This window comes from Aedes albopictus, chromosome 1, assembly GCF_035046485.1.
Source record: "Aedes albopictus strain Foshan chromosome 1, AalbF5, whole genome shotgun sequence".
Taxonomy (NCBI): Eukaryota; Metazoa; Arthropoda; class Insecta; order Diptera; family Culicidae; genus Aedes; species Aedes albopictus.
In genome coordinates this window covers 323362267-323383925 of record NC_085136.1, presented here as the reverse complement: position 1 = coordinate 323383925, position 21659 = coordinate 323362267, and the positions used below count along the sequence as shown (strand labels likewise).

The 21659-nt window shown below is 41.3% G+C and overlaps 1 protein-coding gene across 8 annotated transcripts in view; it reads right to left on the bottom strand.

Annotated features, from left to right (window-relative positions):
* The window catches only part of LOC109411496 (tyrosine-protein kinase Fer), a 228198-nt gene that overhangs the window by 173572 nt on the left and 32967 nt on the right, over positions 1-21659 (bottom strand). For 6 of the 8 annotated variants that reach the window (XM_062847237.1, XM_062847236.1, XM_062847239.1 and 3 more), the window contains one exon: positions 14088-14750. The exons of the other annotated variants lie outside the window; for them this stretch is intronic. The gene's annotated coding sequence lies outside the window, so the exon portion shown is untranslated. The remainder of the gene's footprint in view (positions 1-14087; positions 14751-21659) is intronic. 8 annotated transcript variants of the gene reach the window in all.

Below are 21659 nucleotides of genomic sequence, written 5' to 3'. Positions count from 1 at the left end.
CTGAACCGGTAGTGTTCCGGAACCGGTTCCGGGTGTCCCGCCGGAAGTGGCAAATATCAAAGTGAACCAAACCCATGCATGAGACACATCAAACCACGGCATTTTCGATAACCTGATGAGCGGTAAGCAGGAAAATAGTCTCAGACAATATCTGAACCGATAGTGTACCCGAACCGGTTCTGGGCGTCCCGCTGTAAGTGGCCAAATATACTATTGTACCAAACCCATGCAAGCGACACATCAAACCACGGCATTTTAGATGACCTGATGGACAATGAGCAGGAAAATCATCTCAGACCATATCTGAACCGGTAATGTTCCGGAACCGGTTCTAGTCGTCTCGCTGGAAGTGGCCAAATATACAAGTGAACCAAACCCATGCATACGACACATCAAACTACGGCATATTCGATAACCTGATGAGCGGTAAGCAGAAAAATAGTCTCAGATCATATCTGAACCGGTAGTGTTCCGAAACCGGTTCTAGGCGTCCCGCTGGAAGTGGCCAAATATACAATTGAACCAAACCCATGCATGCGGCACATCAAACCACGGCATTTTCGATGACCTGATGGATAATGAGCAGGAAAATCATCTCAGACCATACCTGAACCGGTAGTGTTTCGAAACCGGTTCTAGGCGTCCCGCTGGCAGTGGCCAAATATACAATTGAACCAAACCCATACATGCGACACATCAAACCACGGCATTTTCGATGACCTGATGGACAATGAGCAGGAAAATCATCTCAGATCATATCTGAACCAGTAGTGTTCCGGAACCCGTTCCGGGGTTCCCGCCGAAGTGGTTAAATCTGAAAGAGAAACAAACCCGTACATGCGTCACATCAAATAGCGGCTTTTTAGATTACCTAATGAACGGTCAGCAAGTGTTTCGGAATCGGTTTTGAGTGGCCGGAAGAGGCCAAATGTAAAAGTGAACCAAATCCAGGCATGTGACACATCAAATCGTGGCTTTTGCGATAACCTGATGAACAGTTAGCTAGAAAATAGCCTTACGTCACTGGTAGTGGTCCGGAATTGGTTCAGAGAGTCCCGTCGAAATTGTCAAACCCTGCATGTGACACCTTCAATTTGCAGCGTTTTTGGTTAACCGATGAGCAGTTAACAAGACAATAATGTTAGACCATATTTGGTTCAGCTGGTAGTTACCCGGAATCTGATCCGGGTAGTTAAATGTAAAATTTAACCAAACCCATGGATGCGGTACATCAAATCACGACCAGTCTTGTAAACATTCGACACTTTTTACTACCTTCATTTCGTTGCCGCAGTCGGGTGTCAGTCGGCTTTGTTACATTCATGCGCTATCGTTACCTCTTACCTACACACAACACGAGCAGTAGAACGAAGACTGATCACGACTTATCGACAACCTGATGGAAAAATAGGGTCAGACCACATTAGATTCCCGGTAGTGTTGCGGGTTCAGCTGTGGCTTCGAAAGTGGTTAGAAGTAAAAGTGAAGCAAACCCATTCATGCGATATATCAAATCGCGGTGATTAGGTAAAGGTGAATAAATAGTAATAAAATATTCTCAGACCATAATTGGGACAACCGGTAGTGTCATGGTCCATGACTCATGGAATCAGATCCGGCTATCCCACCGGAAATTACCAAGTATAAAAATGAACAAACCCATACATACGACACATCAGATCGCACATTTTTTTTGATAATCTAATGAACGGTTAGCAAGAAAATAGCCTTAGATCACATTAGAGACTAGCTGTTGTGTAGCAGAACCAACGTTCATGTGAAAATTTAAATCGTGGCTTTGTTAAATGGCCTAATAAACATTAGGTATGAAGAACAGTGACGCATAGGTCTAAGTTCTCATATATGAGAACAAAATATAGACAAAACTAAAGCGATCTCATCAAATCGTACCATTTCAGATTCCTAAGGTGTAAAGTTATAGCAGGATTGATCAACGTTGAATGGAAAAATAAGAATTTGACCGCGTAAACAGAAGATGGTGGCTGTTTTAATGAATTTTGAGCTCTAAAACTATGTAAAATAAGTGTATTTGGTATGGGAAATTTGTTTGGAGTCCACCAGAGTTTCCAAAATAGCGGTCCAAAGTCAAAGATAATGGCCCAGTATTCAAGTTAGTGCCTATTTTATAGGATTTTTAATTCTTGCATTATGGGCATATTTTGTATGAAAATATGTCCAGAATTCAAAATTTGTAATCAGAAAACCCAAGCTGTGCGCTATTTCACAAGGTCTGCAATATGACTATAGTTTGAATGGGGAAGAATGCCGGTCTTCGTCTAAAACTGGTAACCAGAAAATCATAAACGACATGCCAAAATTCAATACGGCGACTATTTTATGTAATTTTAGGTGCAGAGTCCAAAAATGAATACCAGAACATCCAAGATGGTGTCTCAATGTTCAAGATGGCGGTTAGTTTAGTTGGGGTAGATATCCGGAGTCATAAAATGATGACTGGAAAATCTATAATGACCTTTGCAAATTTTGCGACTTCATGACACTTGTTTGGTTTGAGTTTTGGATCGTTGTCTTATATTTTCTGAATATTGGATGTTACGCTAATATAAAATGTATCCATATTGAGTAGATTTAGCAAGCAGTTTTCATATTGTATTTATGTCAATGTCATCAACATGTCGCTCGAGTTTTGTTGAAAGGATATTTTAAAGCACGAGAAAGGCACCATCACCGCTAGGTGGATTAATTAGGGTTTTTTAACCTTCATTTTGCATCACGTTGGCAGCAGCTTGCTGACGTAGTGTACGGATTGGATCAAAATTGACCCTAATGCCAAAGGAGAGTTATCAGGTTCTACCGTTTTTTTCCAGGAAGTTTTCGAACATTTCACTTGGATTTCACCCTGGGATTTTCGCCCAGGGATTGAGAGGAACTAACAGTTCCTTTCTTAGAGGTTTGAGAGTTCCTCGTTGAATTTCCACACAATATCCTCCCGTGATTACTCCAAAAACTTTTTTTTTTCGAGATGTCCCATTTTTCTCAAGATATCCTCTGAAGTTCCAGAATCTCGGGACACATTCAGCTAGGCATTCTGGGAAGAGCTCTTGGAATAATCCTTACAAAATCAATAAAAATAGTCTTAGGCATCGTTGCAAAAAATCCGGTAAACAACTACGAGGACGTGAAACTTGAAAAAGCTCTGAAAGAAATCACGGGAAGAACTCCACGAGAAATATCAGCATTAGCTGAGAGTTATCCCAGGACCAACACCGAAAGGAATTGTCCAACACAAGTTTCGGGAGAAATCCCTGGTGAAACTTTAAAAGAAATCCCGCATGAACCTTGAGGAAGTATCCCAGCTGAAACTCCTGTAGATTTCTTTCCCTTACCAACTTTTAATTATTACCATAAAGGACACTTTACCACTAGAATGGTATTCGTGTCAAAGAAGCTCTTTTAAGGTTTTCTCGAGAATTATTTCCGAAAATTCCTCCATAAATATCTTCAAGGATTCATAAGGATATTATCAAGACTCATTCTGGAATTCATAAGATTACGTCTTTAAAATTTCTCTCTAAGGCTTCTTGTAAAAAACCTATGGACAGCTTTGAAAAGATTTTTTTTCCATTATTTTTTGTTGATGGCACTCCTGGAAGTGCTCTCAATGAATTTTTTAGGGGAATTGTAAGTAAAACTTTTGCAAGAATGGTCAATGGAACTACTTGAGGATTTGCTAATGGAGCTTCTGGAAAAAATAACGAAGAAATTCTGGGGGGAAATTCGATCTTGATATCGATATTGATCTCACGAAGGAATCTCCGATAGAACTCTTGGGCTGGCAGAATCTTGATTAAACTGCTGGAGAAATTTTCAATAGTTCTTCCGGAGGGATTGTTAATGGAACTCCTGGAGAGATTCCCGAACGAACTTCCGGATGAGGTTACGAAAGAACGCTTGGGGGGGAATTCTCTATTTATCTGATAGAGAAGTTTCCGTTGAGTTTTCTGGAGGAATTCTAAAAAAATCCTGGTAGAATTCCCTATAGAACTACTGGAGGAATTTCCGGAAGAATTGCCAGTGAAACTCCTGGAGGTAGTTTCAATGAATCTTCATGAGAGTTTCCTAAAAATCTTCTCGAGGAATTGCTGGAGAAATCTCCAAAAGAAAAAAAAAAAACTGCTTGAGGAGTTCTCGAAGAAACTTTTGATGGAATTCTGGAAGAAACTTTCGAAGCAATTCCCGAAAGAGCTCATTGAAAATTCCCGACGATGTTTATGAAGGAATTCCCTGAAAAACTCCTGGAGAAATTTCCGATGGAACTTTTCGAGAAATTCTGGGTTAAAATCATAGATAAATTCCCGTTGCAACGTCAGGAGAATTTCCAAATTCCCAGAACTTCAGTGAAGGAGTTGTCAAGGGAACTTCTGGAGGAATTCTCAAAACTATATTCGGGGCAATTGCCGATGAAACTTTAGGAGGAATCTTGGAAGATTTTCCAAAAGAATTTTCGGAAAATAAAAATTGAAGAAACTTCCTGGAGGAATTCGTGGAGGACCTCTAAGAGCGATTCCCGAATGATTCAGAAATTCCCGAGGGTTTTGTGGAAGAATTCACAAGGATTTCCCGCAAGAATTTCTGAAGGAATTTTTGGTTGAGCTAGGTAAGTAACTCCTGAAGTAAATATCAAATGAACTCCTGGAGAAATTATTATTGTTAAAAGCAAAACTCGTAGAGAAATCCCCAAATAAGCTGAAGCAAATTTCTGAACGAACTCTTGGAAAAATGTCTGCGAGAACTTTCATAGAAATATTCGGAAGAGCTCTTCGAGAAATTCCGGAAGAAGCTGCTGGTAAAATTTCCGATGAAAGTGCTGAGGGAATTCTCAGAAATTCCCGATGGAACATCTGGAGTGGTATACCCAGAGAAAATCCTCGGGGAAATTCTTGAAAAAACAAATGGAATAATTTCCGAGCCTAATCTAGAAGAAATTACCAAAGGAATTTTCGGAAAATTATAATTAAAGATCGCTTTTCAACCGGCCGGAGATATCAGTAGCGTTTCATAGGAACTTAGGGTGATCTTAAATCACACGATTTAAGGTGCACAAATCTCATGGATATCTAAATCAGCGCTCCGAATCTTCTTATGTTAAGCTTATAGCAATTGATCAAGGCAAAAAATTACACTATCATTAGCTGTTTACATCTTGAGATGTTTCCAGAGGTGTTTCAAAGAAATTACGGGAGTTTGGGGGGTAGGGAAAAGTTTGACCCCTGACCTTTAGGAGTTTTATGAGAGTTCCGAATTTATTTTCCTGAAAAATTTCCTATATTTATTCCTGAAAAAAAAAAATCCGAATGAATTTCTGATATAATTTTTGAAAAATAATCGTAGGGAAATTGAAATGAAGAAAGTCCTAGAAAATTTCTGGTCGAGTTCCTGAGGAAATGCCTAGAGCAATCCTGGAGAAATTATTGGAACATTTTTTGCGGAAATTTGTGGAGGGAATTCCTGGGAAATTCCTGAAAGAATTCCTTCTAAAATTCCTAATCAAAATCCTGGAGAAATTACTACAGCAATAACTAGAGCAATTCCTGGGGAATTTCCTGAAGGAATTTAAGGCAAAGTTTCTGGAGACATCTGGATATTTCTGAAAGACTTCCTGTGGAATTTGCAGACACATTTTCAAAAATAAATTCAGGGGAAATTTCTAAAGGACTCCTTCTATACATTCTTGTAAGGATTTTTGGGGAAACTCCTTTACTATTTTCTTAAGCAATTTCTGAGAATTCCTGGAGAAATTTCGAAGAACTTTTGAATGAATTTTGAGAAATATTCCTGTAGAAGTTCGTGGGAAATTTCTTGGAAGATTTTCTGATAAACTTTCTGATAGAATTCCTGAGGAATCTAAGAAAGGATTTTTTTTTAAATTCCCAATAGAAATCATGAGGAAATTCGCGAAGGAATCTCTGGCGGATACAATAAGGCATTTTTGGGGAAATTCCTGAGGAAATTTTCGACAGATTTGCTGAAGAAATTCTTGGAGGAGCTTCAAAGTAAATTTCTGAAAAAAATCAAGGAAAATTTTCAGAGGAACTGCTGAATAAATTTGCGTAAGACATTTTGTGGGAAATCCTTTTGGAAATCCTGAAGGGATCCGGGGAGATTTCTTAAAGAGGTAATAAAGATATTTCTGGAATAATTCCTGAGAACATTTCCTATTGACAATCATTGAGAAATTTGGAAGTTTGAGGAATCTTTGGGGAAATCTTCAAGGAATTTCTGGAAAATTTCCGACAGAATTTCTGAGAAATTTTTTGGAGGAGCTTTTGGGTAATTTTTTGAAAGAAATCCTGGGGAAATTCCCGAAGGAATTTGTGGAGAGATCTTGAAGGTATTTCTGGAAAATTACCTTGAGGTATTTCTGAAAAACTTTCTGAAAACACTCCTAGGTTAATTTATAAAGGGTGATACGGTCAAAATTTGGTCACACAATTTTTTTCATAACTTTAGACTGCGTACACCAAAACAGCTGAATTTTGGACCAGTAATGCTACATTATATGTAGCTTATACCATAAAATTTTCATCAAAATCGATTGAGTATTGGTTGATATATAGACAAAACCATCGACCTACCTTTTCAAAATTTTGTACAAAGGCGCTCCATAGTAAATTTTCGGAAATTTAAGGTCAATAAAGCACAATTTTGATTATAGAACTACCAATACTGCTCCGATTTTTATCAAAATTTTACAGTATAGTACTATTATGAAAATACGTTCTTAGTAAAATTTTGAGCCATTTTGTATGAATACTTTCAAAGTTGTAGCAGTTTGAATATGAAAAAAACTGACCGGGTGCCACTTAAGCAAATATAACTTTGTAACGGCTGGATCAAATGGAATGAAATTTTTACACAACATTTTGATATGCATACTACACATACAGAAAAATTTTCATTGAAATCGGTTAAGTATCTCTGGCTCTATAAATAAAACAGTAAAAATGTATGAATCCTCTTCGCACAAAATTTTAAAATTGCGGATCTCAGGGTTCAACAATATCTCCGCAAATACTAGACCGATTTTGATGAAAATTTTATGGTACAAGCTACATATAATGTACCATTACTGATCCAAAAATCAGCTGTTTTGGTGTACGCAATCTAAAGTTATGAAAAAAATTGTGTGACCAAAATTTGACTTGACTGGACAAAATTTGACAAAATTTGACCACTTAAACAAATATAACTTTGTAACGGCTGAATCAAATTGAATGAAATTTTTACATAACATTTTGATATGTATACTTAACACACAGAAAAATTTTCATTGAAATTGGTTCAGTATTTCTGGCTCTATAAAAAAAAGAGTAAAAATGTGTTCTTATTTTTTAATCCACTTTGTACAAAATTTTAAAATTGCAGTTTTTAGGATTCACAATATCTCCGCAAATACTAAACCGATTTTGATGAAAATTTTATGGTATAAGCTACATATAATGTAGCATTACTGGTCCAAAAATCAGCTGTTTTGGTGTACGCAATCTAAAGTTATGAAAAAAATTGCGTGACCAAATTTTGACCGTATCACCCTTTAAATGATTCCTTTCACTAAATTACTAATTGGAATCCTGAGGAAATTTCTGGGAATAATTTCAGAGGAATAACGGAGGAAATTTCTAGAGAAGTTTTGAGGAAATTCCTGGGGTAATTTCTGTGATGGTTTTTGGAGAAATTGCTTGATAAGTTCCTGGGAATACTTTTAAAATATTTTTTGGGGAAATTTCTGAAAGAATTTCTTAACATTTTTCTTAATGGTGGAATAATTGTAAAATTCCTTGAAGAAATCCCCGAAGAATTTTTCGGAGGATGTATCTGAAATCCTTAACATGTTTTGGTCGGAGAAAATTTGTGAAAAGAGATGTAGAAAAATTCCAGAGAAACAGTTAGCTAACATCCTAAGGAAATCCTTAAAAAACCCTGGAGAACTTCTGGAGAAAATCTGAAAATAATTTGAAGATATACTTACAGAATATATTGTGAATAATAATGAGCAAGTTCCTAGAGGAATTCATAGGGGAACTCATGAGGGAGTTCCTACAAGTATCCTTGAGACAGTTCCTAGAGGTATCTCCGAAGTAGTTCCTAGAGAAATCTCCGAAAGAATTCCTGAAGAAATTTTCGAGAGAATTCGTAGAGGAATCCCTTGGGGAATTCATGGAGAAAGAGTTTCTAGATGAATCTCTGAGGGTGTCCTTAGGAGAACCCCTGAGAGTGTTCCTGGAGGAATCCCTGAGGATATTCATAGAAAATCCCTGAGGAAGTTTTAGAGGAATCCCTGATGGAATTCTTCGAGGAATCCTTGAGGGAGTTTCTTGAGGTATCCTTGAGGGAGCTCGTAGAGGAATCCCTGAGGGAATTTCTCCAGAAACTTCTTCGGGGATTTCTCCAGAAATTTTCTTGGGGACTTCTCTAGGAATTCCTTCGGGGATTCCTACGGGAATTCCCTCAGGGATTCCTTCCGGATTTCTCTAGGAACTTTATCAGGAATTTCTCTAGGAAAAATCTCAGATTTTTTTCTTGGACCTCCAGAAATTCTTCAGAGGATTTCTCCTGGAACTCCCCAGTGGATACCTCCTGAAACTCCCCAGGGAATTACTCCTGGAACTCCTCATGGAATTCCTACTGGAACTCCCCAGGGGATTCCGCCTGGAACCCCCTGGGAGTTCCTCCAGAAAGCCCCAAGGGGATTCCGCCTGGAACTCCCAGGGGATTCCGCCTGGCACTCCCCAGGAGATTCCTCCTGGATCTGCCCGGGGGATTCCTCCTGGAACTTCCCAGGGGATTCCTTCTGGAATTTCCCAGGGGATTTTTCCTGGAAATCCCCAGGGGATTACTCTTCTAACTCCCCAGGGGAATCCTCCTGGAACTCTCCAGGAGATTCCTCTTGGAACTCTCCAGAGGATTCCTCCTGGAACTCTCCAGGGGATTCTTCCTGGAACTCATCAGGAGATTTCTCCCAGGGGATTCCTCCTGCAACTCCAAGGGGATTCCTCCTGCAACTCCCACGGGATTCCTCGTGGAAAACCGCAGGGGAATAATCCTGGAACTCCCCAGTAGATTCCTCCTGGAACTCTCCTGGGGATTCCTCCTGGAATTCCCCAGGGGATTCCTCCTAGCACTCCCCAGGGGGTTCCTCCTGGAACTCCCCAGGGGATTCCTCCTGGAACTCCCCAGGGGATTTCTCTTGGAATTCCCCAGAGGATTCCTCCTGGAATTCCCCAGAGGATTCCTCCTGGAACTCCCCAGGGGATTCCTCCTGGAACTCCCCAGGGGATTCCTCCTGGAACTCCCCAGGGGATTCCTCCTGGAACTCCCCAGGGGATTCCTCCTGGAACTCCCCAGGGGATTCCTCCTGGAACTCCCCAGGGGATTCCTCCTGGAACTCCCCAGGGGATTCCTCCTGGAACTCCCCAGGGGATTCCTCCTGGAACTCCCCAGGGGATTCCTCCTGGAACTCCCCAGGGGATTCCTCCTGGAACTCCCCAGGGGATTCCTCCTGGAACTCCCCAGGGGATTCCTCCTGGAACTCCCCAGGGGATTCCTCCTGGAACTCCCCAGGGGATTCCTCCTGGAACTCCCCAGGGGATTCCTCCTGGAACTCCCCAGGGGATTCCTCCTGGAACTCCCCAGGGGATTCCTCCTGGAACTCCCCAGGGGATTCCTCCTGGAACTCCCCAGGGGATTCCTCCTGGAACTCCCCAGGCGATTCCTCCTGGAACTCCCCAGGGGATTCCTCCTGGAACTCCCCAGGGGATTCCTCCTGGAACTCCCCAAGGGATTCCTCCTGGAACTCCCCAAGGGATTCCTCCTGGAACTCCCCAGGGGATTCCTCCTGGAACTCTCCAGGGGATTCCTCCAGCAACTCCCCAGGGGATTCCTCCTGCAACTCACCAAGGGATTCCTCCTGGAACTCCCCAGGGGATTCCTCCTGGAACTCCCCAGGGGATTCCTCCTGGAACTCCCCAGGGGATTCCTCCTGGAACTCCCCAGGGGATTCCTCCTGGAACTCCCCAGGGGATTCCTCCTGGAACTCCCCAGGGGATTCCTCCTGGAACTCCCCAGGGGATTCCTCCTGGAACTCCCCAGGGGATTCCTCCTGGAACTCCCCAGGGGATTCCTCCTGGAACTCCCTAGGGGATTCCTCTTGGAACTCCCTAGGGGATTCCTCCTGGAACTCCCCAGGGGATTCCTCCTGGAACTCCCCAGGGGATTCCTTCTGGAACTCCCCAGGGGATTCCTCCTGGAACTTCCCAGGGGATTCCTCCTGGAACTCCCCAGGGGATTCCTCCTGGAACTCCCCAGGGGATTCCTCCTGGAACTCCCCAGGGGATTCCTCCTGGAACTCCCCAGGGGATTCCTCCTGGAACTCCCCAGGGGATTCCTCCTGGAACTCCCCAGGGGATTCCTCCTGGAACTCCCCAGGGGATTCCTCCTGGAACTCCCCAAGGGATTCCTCCTGGAACTCCCCAAGGGATTCCTCCTGGAACTCCCCAGGGGATTCCTCCTGGAACTCTCCAGGGGATTCCTCCAGCAACTCCCCAGGGGATTCCTCCTGGAACTAAAAGAACTTCTAGCAGAATTCGCGATGGAATTCTTGAAGACTTCTCCGGAGGAACTGCCGGCGCAAGTTCCGAAAAAAAAGTCTAGAAGGACTTCCTGTAGGAACTCCTGATGACATTGCTGAAGAGGCTTCTGAATGAATTCCAAATGGTATTCCTGAAGATCCCAGAAGGAATGCCTACTTCACTGCAAAAACAAAAGTACAGAAGACGTTTGGTCGGTGCAAACGGTTTAACTCTAAAGATTTTCAACGTTAAGTTCGGTAGATGCAACAAATTCGCAGTTAGTGCACCGCCAAACGTCAAAATGGTGCACCATATTTGCCCAAATAAACAGTCGGAAGTTCACGTGCATTTAACGCCAATTGAAGATCATCAATATCAATACCGACTTTTCAAACCCTCTAAGCAGAATACTATCTTTGAATGAGTGTAATCAGTTTTGTACCTTTTAATTCCGCCCTGTTTTGCTTATCCTTTGACAGATCCAAGTATTTCGACTACCACTTGTAATCTTCCTCAGTGTCTGTTATCAACTGTGGTAGTGGTAGTCGAAATACGCGTATCTGTCAAAGGATAAGCAAAATAGGGCGGAACTAAAAGGTATAAAGCCAATTGATGGTTTGTTGACTTCTGTCAGGTGTTTCAGTTATCGAATTTCGGTTACACGTTGCAGTTATTGAACGTCTACTGTAGTTGGATGACAGTTTCTTAAGCTACAATTTACTCAAAAGTGCTGTTCCACTCTTTTACAGCCAAAATGTTTGCTGGGATGCCACAGTAATATTTTTGTTTTATCAAATATACACCAAAAGATGTTAAAATTCGTAATGGCACTTACGTCACTTTGCAAAATTGCTGAAGTTTTGAACTCCCCGTTGGAATTTCTGTTACCAGAATTTGAGAAAGAATTCCTGCAGTAAGAATTTCAGAACGAATCCCGGAAGGAATGCCTGTTACTGGAATTCCTGCTAAAGATAAAAAAGCATTTTTATACGATAAAATAAAAGCTTGGATCGCTTTAATAAAGAGTTTATTGATTGATTTGTCTTTATTTCAGAGACTTTCAGCCCTTGACTGGTTCGTCTCTTCTAATAAAGAAAAAAAAAAAGAAAAAAAAAATCTAATTCCCGTCTCTCTAGGCATCGACCAATATTGACCTAATTTACCTTGCCTAACTCCACATGGCCAATTTGGTATCAATTAATAATTTTTAAATTAGCTTGCATAACATGCAAAAATTTAGTAAAAGAACCGAAATAATAGGATTGACCAATTTTCGAGGCAATTCTGTTTCCGTCTAGTCAAAGGTTTGGATTGAGTAGGCGTTGCCGCGTGCAGACGTGTTTTGCTCTGCTCGTCGAATTTCGTTCGTGTTCGGAAGTTTTTTTTTTTTTCGCGATTCCGCTGACGGTTTGGCCGGTGCTACGCCATCCGGACGGGTCTTCCGCGTGTGAGAAAGTGAACATTATTGATTTTGAGAAGATTTGTGTTCCGTGTTCCTGGAGAAGCAGGTAGCGCTACTCTATACGGAAGTGTTTTCGTGTCGTGTGCGTGATTGCACTCCACTGGTAAAATCAGTGTCGCTTGAGACGCTTTGAGCTAATCAACAAGTTTTTTTTGCGTTCATTTTTTCATGATTCTGCTGACGGTTTGGCCGGTGCTACGCCATCCGGATAGCTCTTCGCGTGTGGAAGAATGTTGATTCAGTGTGAGTTTGGATACAAAGTGATTAGTTTTTGGAAGATCTTGAAGAATTGTTCCAGAAGTTAGTTCAGAGTTGCTAGATTGCCTTTTCCAGCCGAATCGTAAAATGGCTGCAAGCGCTACGCCATCCGGAGGTGTTTTAGTGTCGTGTGTGTGATTACATGTCGTTGCCCGCAGCTGGGGTAACGCAAACGAACTTTTCTCGCGTTTTTGGCTGACGCCACGCCGTTCGCAAGTGGTTCCAGAATCAAACACAATGTGTTCTCATCCATAATTTTGTGAGAAATACATTGTGTGACGTGAGTTCTAATGATGACTGACGGCGCGACGGAGGTGAGACGTGGAGTATACCCGACTGCGTTGTAAAGACGTTCCTATGGTGATGGCAGCGCTACCTTGGATGGTTTTTGGTGAGATTGTTCTAATCTTCATTACTGCAACAAATTCTACTAAATACGCGCCAGTTTCGAAGATTATCTTTGAAGCAGGAAGTGTGTTTGTATTATCATTATCCATTTGATAACGGTATTGCACACATGCGGGGCTTATTGTAAGTGAAAGTGACTTCTGAATGGACGTGTCTCTCCAGCCATTCTGAAATGGGTCTCTGGATCTGCAATAGAGCTATCACCTTCTAACTCCCGGACTAAAGCTTTTTGCTTTAGCATCAACATGATATTGCAGAAAGCTTTCTTCCATAATATCACTGCCGGACAGTGGGGGTTAGTTGGACCACACACACACACACACACAATTCTGTTTCCGTCTAGTCAAAGTCTATTTCAGGCACAACCTGAAATCAATTTTTGCCACACCTTCTACGTAACACTATGGTATTTCAGATGGTTAAAAATTATGATTTGACCGTAATTGTGTAGTCGAAAAGTCGGTCAAATTCTTCGCAATTAAATCATGGGATCAAAGTACTATTGAGCAGAAAGCTACTAAATTAAGAAAGATGTAGCTTTAGAATAGCGACCAAAATACTTCAATTCATATTTTGACCCACCAGAACATAATACGCCATCACAGTGCAACGAAGAAATCTTTCTCTGTGGTTGTGAAATTCGATGTTTCGTGTGCAGGAAATCCACGCATACATTTGTTTGCATGTGCTCCCTGGACGAAGACATCTGTAAACAAACATTTTAATGACGGGGTAAATCGATTGATTTGATTAATTGAACAGTTTTTGCCGCAGGAGTGAAATTCAACTTTGAAGTGCCACAGAGCTTTTGTTGGGTACAAGTTGAAAAATTGTTCAACAAGTGAATCTGACGAAGCGAAAATTGAACGGTAATGCAAATCGGGAAAAATGGTTGACTCGTAAGCGGAGTGAAATTGAAACGAGAAATTTTGCGAAATTATTTGAATTACAGTGCTATAGAGGTTGGTTATTGATAGTCTACATCTTTTTGCTTCCATGAGTCATTGGCAAAAATAAATCAGAATATCTGTAATAATTGCCTATTTTCCATTTGATATGACGGGAATTAGCGCATATGACGAACTAGATTTCTTCCCTAACTGACAAGTTTCTGCTATCACAAGTTGTAGTCTTCACAAAACTTTGTTGTTCAACTTGTCCGAAGTGATCTTATCATTTTGAAAAGCACTATATCCCGATTACAGCACAAAATCAAGTTGTCACAGCTGGATGATGGTGGGGGCAAAGCGAGCGCGCGCGGCGGCGCGCACTCTGAAACAAATTTTTGATTTTCCACCGCTCACTTCACCCGTCTCCCTTCACTTTTATTCTTCCTGTCTCACACTTACACACACGGTCTCGGTCTCTCGAGACTGGCCCGGACCGGAAAACAGCAACCTGTCACACGGCGACGGCAAAACTCAAACACCCCAATGTCGGCCAATCGGCCAGGGAGGCAGAATATTATCGTCGTAAGCCCAAAACCCGCTTCACACTGCACCGCGCGAACCGATCGACCAAAAATGGACAGTGAAAGCGTGAGCCGCGCGCGGTCTTTCACTTTTTCGGAAAACCGACGAGCGACGACCAGCGATGACAACAGTAACAGCAACCAACAACGTTCACACAGAAACGGGCATTTTTTTTTTCGGATTTTGTGTTTCGAAGTTGCCGCCGCCGCCACTACTCGCAATCAAGAGCTAATAAACCTCGTGTCGCTTTTGGTCATCGCTTATTCCTGTCACATCGATCAAAACGACAAATTGCACTTTTTTTCGCTGTTTCGTTTGTTTCGTTTGGTTTGATTCCCCACGGCGCGCTGGCGCGCACACGCACTTGCGCGACTAGTGCGACTTGCGATGGTAAATTTTCGGAGCACTTTTGTGTTGCAGTGGATTTTTGCACACACCGCTGATAATGGATGAGCAGAGCGGAGTCGCCCCCGGAGGATGGACGGCTCAGATTGGACCAGGCGGAGTGACCACACCACGATTTTGTTGGAGGAAGGAGACCTGCGGGCAAGAAAGGAAAAAAAATGCGAAAAGATGTGATTAGCATGGAAATTCGTCAACTCGGTCAGTCAGTCGCGGATTGCGCAATAGCTGCCTGCTGCTAAATGTGGTGATTATCGGTTAGTGATATCGGAGTTTTGTTCGAATTGAAGTCACACGCGAGCAACGAGCAACAACGGGTTGTTGTGGTACAATAAGTCGCTACGGTATGGTAGTATAATTAAAACTGATTTTGGACGAAAATAACCAGAGTTAGGTCGTTTTTGTAGAATAATTTGGTGAGCTTATTCCAAGTTGTAGCAGATGTTTAAAACTACGGTTCTATATCATTTACCTGGAAATTATTAATTCAAAAGACGTTCACCAGTACGTAGTTAACCCAAAAGGCGCTGTCTATTTAACTACGTAGACTTATTTTTGATCATCTGGCAGCCAAGGGCTGAAGGTCTCTTTAATAAAGACAAATCAATCAATCAATTGATCATCTTAGACCAAATAGAATAATTTTATGTATTTTCGCCACAAATAATAGAATTGCATAACCTACTGGGATCCGTGAAGCTCTGGACATCTTAAATGTCATTTATAAACGCTATAGGGATATTCCAGGTCAGCCAAACTACCTTGGAGTTGAGGACTTCAGGTCTACACTCGTAACATTAGACATATCTATTATACTGAGTAACGTTGCATAATCAGACACAGTTACTGGAGCAATCTGAAGTCTACTAGCTTATTCTAAACGTTTGGGACATTCAGGGTCGTCCAAACTGTTCTATAATGAAATTCTTTAAATCTACAAGAATTACTTTTTGTGTTTTCGCCACAAATAATAGTATTGCATAATCTGCTGGGATTAGCGAAGCTCTTGTAATCTAAAATATTATTTATATACACTACATACAGGGATATTCCCGGTCAGTCAAACTACCTTGGAGTTCAGGGCTTCAGGTCCACACTCGTAACATCAGCTATTTCTGACATACTGAGTAACGTTTCACAATCAATCGCGGTGACTAGAGCAATCTGAAGTCTACTATATATTATTATGAACCTTTGGGACATTGAGGGTCGTCCAAACTATCCTGAAGTTTAGCTCTTGATAGTAAAAGTACACTCCCGGTCAAAAGTTTGGGGTCACCCCCTCAAAAACATGTCATTTTTTTTAGGCCCATATCTCCGCCAAACTTTTGGTCGATGACATCAAGGATTAATTTACTTAATAACTTTTTTTCTAGATTTTTTAGCTAAGTTCTGTAAAAAGCAGTTGAAAGCTAATAGAAAATGGGTCATATTACCGCTCTCATCTTAAAATTTGGTCGACCCAACTTCCAGCGACACTGCCGTAAGTTTATATTCATTTTTTAGAAAATTTGGCAACTTTGGGTTAAGTTTACATACAAAATTTTTTGAAAAAGTTTCTTTTAAATCATGTTCAAAGTTTCTTTGACTTATTATCTTTTGAATGAAACCTAGGGTTTTGAAATCGGACGCAAATTGGCAGAGATATGGGCCTAAAAAATGACATGTTTTTTAGGGGGTGACCCCAAATTTTTGAACGGGAGTGTAGTTATTCTAATAATGAACTTTAGACTGTAATCTGTAATCTCCCTGGCATATCATGAGTCATTTCAAGATAGTTGTGAGATATTCCAGATCAACAACACTACTCCGGAGACCATAGCTTCAGGTCTACACTGTGATAATAACTCTTGCCACTACATTAAGTAGTGTTACATAATCCACTGTACTTACCAAAGCAGTTAGAGGAACAACAAGTGTTGTTATATATTTTTGGGATATTAGGGGCTTCCTTACTGTTATGAAATTTAGTTGATAAAAACAACCACTGAAATTTTCAGAAGACTTACTGGAAATGATAGATTACAAATCGTAGAAGTTACCGTTACACTCGTAGACCTTAGGATCTAAATTCAAGAATAGTTTGGATGACCTAGGATATCAGCCTTTCAGAAGACTTACTGGGCAAGATAGATTGCAAATCGCAGCTTTGTATAATGAAAGAAGTTAACGTTATACCCTTAGACTTTAGGATCTAAACTCAAGAACAGTTTGGATGACCTAGGCTATCCCGATTGATCTGATACTGTCTAATGTACTTTTAGAAGACTTACTGGACATGATAGATAACAAGCTATCCCGACTGATCTGATAGTGTATATCGAGCTTTCAGAAGACTTACTTGACATGATAGATTACAAATCGTAGCTTTGTATAATGAAAGAATTTACCATTAAACCCGTAGACTTAAGGATCTAAACTCGAGAGCAGTTTGCATGACCTAGGATATCCCGACTAATCTGAAACTGTTTATTGAACTTTTAAAAGACTTACTGGACTTACTTACTGATAGATTACAAATTGTAGCTTTCTATAATAAAAGAAGTTACCGTTACATCCATAGACTTAAGGATCTAAACTCAAGAATAGTTTAGATGACGTAGGATATCCAGAAAAAATATTCTGCATACCGGTTTTTATGATATTGACCACCAAAACTACAGAAAAACGTAGAAACAACTCCATAATAACTCTTGGAAAAACCGGCTTCAAATGGTTAAGGCGAGTTGAAGTAGGAGCGGAAAGGAGTTTCTCCCTTGGATAAAACTATGTTCGGTACCCACACACTAAGATCAGCTCGGTATTTTCTCCACCTTTTTACCGAGCTCTCACCAGCAGATTTAACTCTTTACGCTCGGTTATCCCTTTCACTGAATGCTCTGTAAATGAGTTAACGAGTTCTGCAGACGAACTATCAAAAATTACAGATGAACGGTGAATATTGGTAATCGAGAGTACCGAGATAAATCTGTTGATGGGAACGCAGTAAAAATATGGAAAAAATACTAAACTCAGTGAAAAAATACTGAGCTGGAAAATCAGAATCTTAGTGTGTAGCAACCCCCTGAACGTTCTGAAACAGTTTTGAAACCTCTGTGAGCCCACCTATAGCTTCCCTGAATGTCCCCTGAAATCCCACCGAAACCTCTTGAAACACCTCAAAAAGCTTTGAAAGGCCTTGAAACCGTTTAGAAAATTCCTCTGAGGCCCCGTAGACTTCACTTACACACTACTGGAGCCCCCTGTAACACATTGAGATGCTTTCAAACACCTTGAAACCATTCTGAGAACCCCTCGGACATCCCATAGGCGTCCCTTCAGTTCATCTGAAGACCCTGAAACATCTCGAAACGTCTCGAAAGGTGTTTAAGTTTATTGGAGCCTCCACTGAGATCCGCTGAAACGGATTCAAACCCCTCAGTAAATCACCCTGAAGCCCCTATAAACTTCTCTTAAGGGGTTCAGTATTTATTGTATTTTTTTCTTTAAAGACAATTACACCGTCATCGACCAGGCCAGAGAACGCACAGACTGAACATTCGACAACGAACAACACATACAACATCCAGTGGCCCAGTGGAGAATTTTCCATTTGACGAAAAGTTTTCCTCGACCGGAGCGGGAATCGAACCCCCACGCTCCGACGCTTACGAAACACCAAAACGACTGATGCCGCTAACCGCTCGGTTACGAAGCCTATAAATGATTTGATGCTGCCCTTGTCATTGTCTGTATAAATGAAAATGGAATGATGTTTGTATGTCACGAATAGGCTCGGGAACGGGTCAACGAAAGCAAATATTGTTCTTTTGCATTCGTGCAGGGCTTCGACGTGTTCGTACCAAAAAATAATTGGGAAAAGTGACCGGGAAAGCAAGAAAAACGGGAAAATATGAAATTCCGAACTGCATGTCATAAAACATAGTAAGCAGGCAGTTCAACATTCACCGGGAATTAAATCTGGCTAAGTATCGTGCAACCGCATTTGCAATGTTCGATTTCTCGTCGTCGGATTATTCCGGGAAATACGTTCAATGCTCGAATGACAACTTGGTGTGTTTCAGTAAAGAATGACTAGGGCTAGCATCTACAACAATAAAAACAACCAAAAATGATTTTCCGGTTGTGGAGTGGACCTGGTGTGATGGTTAGAACACGTGACTATCACGCCGACGACTTGGGATCGAATCCCACTCCCGACATTCTTTATTACACCAACGAACCTAACCTCAAAATGACTGACAACTCTCAGGTCATTTTGACAGATGTAACATGAGCATGAAAAGGACGGCAACGAGATCAAGAAGTAGAATGTATGATCCGTCTTTTTCGTGCATGTGTGTGGTTTGTCAAAATCACCTGCGAATTGTCAAACATTTTCATGGCTAGCTTTGTTGATATAATGAAGAATAGCCACAATTTTGAGAGTGGGATTCGATCCCAGATCCTCGGCGTGTTAGTCACGGACTATAACCATCACATCAGGTCCGATCAACAATCTTGATTACTTAGGCACTTAGGGAGTTGGTGTCTTCGAGAAAGTTGTTTGGTCAACCCGGGAGCGGTTAGGTCGTGTACTGAGTACATGCACCATGAAAAATGCACGATTGTGACAGGTATACAGCCGTTTTTGTTTTTACCCAAACCAGGAGCATTTTGGGGGGTTCCAAGAGGCTTTCAGTGGCGTTTTAAGACTGTCAGGGCAATAGAAATACACTAGAACGCCAATGGCGCTGTACTCAGTTTTCCTATTTAATTATTTTAATAACTTTAGTTGTAATAATTAATTATGTTTAAGTGCCCATCTTGTAGAGGAACTTTTGTTTTGGTAAACAAAATTTATTTGACACTTATAGTACCGCTACTGACGCTGTAAGGGCGAGGCAAACTAGATGTTAGTCACACGAACAGTCGCGACATTGGATTTCTGTGGCTGGTTATTCTAATGTCAGGGCATATCAGGGGGCGTTTCGGAGGATTTCCTACGATTCCGGGGACGTTCTGGGGATTTCAGAGGCGTTTCAAGCAGTTGCAGAATTGAAAGCCATTTAAGGTTACTTCGAGAAGGCTTCATTAGATGTACCCGGGGTTACAGGGGAGTTTAAAGGAACTTCAGGGCTGAAGGTATCATATCTGCTCTGAAACTCTCAAAAACATCCCTGAAACTACTTGAAACACCAAAGCGCTCCCTAAACCCGAGAAAATATCGGGATGTGTTCTTTGAACCCTTGAAACGTCCCGAAAACCCTTAAAAAACATAAACGCCCCTGAAATTTCCCAGAAAAGCCGTGAAACGTCACTGAATTCCCTTGAGATCCTCCCTAATTTCGCCGGATGTCTTCTGGCTAAAAGGGTCGTTTAGCCGAATGACGAATGTTATACGTACGTTTTTAACTTGTCATCTTGTACCCAAGTGTAATGCACATTTATAGTGCTCGGAAGTGATAGGGCACTATGAGAAATTAGTGATATCATTTTGATGGCATACATGTAAGTAATTTCGGGCAATTAATAACTGGAAGACATGAGTAGGCCCTTCCCTAACAGGGACATCAAAGTGTAGACGTCCCACATTAAAATCTGGATGCCCCCCATATGATTAAAAATTCCTAGACAAAACTTAAGCTATGAAAGCAACTAATGCTGCGAACAAAAGGCTAGCAGCCAAGAAAAACACGACTTGAATACAGGATTTCACTGATGGACCAACAATAATTCTGAAAACTCGTCATCCTGGGTTCGGAAATTGTTATCCACTAAGGTAACAAGGGCAAAATATATGTTTTGTGTTGTATTTGTCCAAGTGTGATGTCCTGTTCTATTACGCATTTGTAATGTTCCCCTATAATGTCATCTTTTAATGTGCATTTGTAGTGCTTCATTATTTTTCGTAATATATGATCAAATGAGTCAAGAGGCGAGAGCAAGCTCCAGGTAACATTCTAGCTGCCAACAACATCATCAGAAATATTTCCTTCTTTTGATGTTAGGATTTTCTTTCTAGTTTAACCATAAAGGGATCAGTTGGCGATGAAACTCCAACATTTTTTTTTCAGAAATGATTCCTTATACGAATCATAGGATGTTCATAGGCCGTTTGGCCAAACGGCAATCGGCCGAATGACTCGGAACCCCTCTAAAATGCTTCAAACCCCCCCCAACCCCCAAACCCATTGAAACCTCCTAAAACTATCCTTAAACCTTTATAATTATGTTATAACACATCCTACAGTAGTTCCGAAACCCCTCAAAACCTTTTGGAATGCCAGTTAAACCCCCAAAACCTGCAAAAATCCCCTAAAATCCCTCTGTAAGGCTCCTGCAACGTACCTTAAACCATTTTAAACGCCATGAAAGCGACTAAAACACTCCTGCAACGTCTTGAGAAGGGTTCTTGAACTCCCCTAACACCTTCTGAAACGCGTCTGCTGCGTTTTCCCGACAGCAGGGATGGCATTTCACACTGAAAATGTACACCGTGCAGCTCATTTTCATATTAAAACCGCGCACATTTGCACACACACACACACACACACACACACACACACACACACACACACACACACACACACACACACAGAATCGAATCCCACACAGCGTCTTTAGAAGATTTTTGGACTCCTAGAATTAAAAAAAAACACACACACACACATACACACACACACACACACACACACACACACACACACACACACACACACACACACACACACACACACACACACACACACACACACACACACACACTGAGGAACATGCCAACTCTGCCCGACAGATTACCTAAATAAAGGTTTTTATGTAATACGAATAAGGTTTGTATTAACACAGGCTCATGTTCTATCAATTTCCTCGTGAAATCCCTATAAACACGCCTGATACCCCTGATACCAATTGAAACGACTTGAAATTACTTGAAAGTCCTCGGAAATCCTCTGAATTGCTTCGAAATTCTGCTGAAGCCAACTGAAACCTACTAAAACCTCTTGGAAACCCTTTGAAACCCCAATGAAACACCGGGAAACCTCTGATATCTGCTCTGAAGTACTT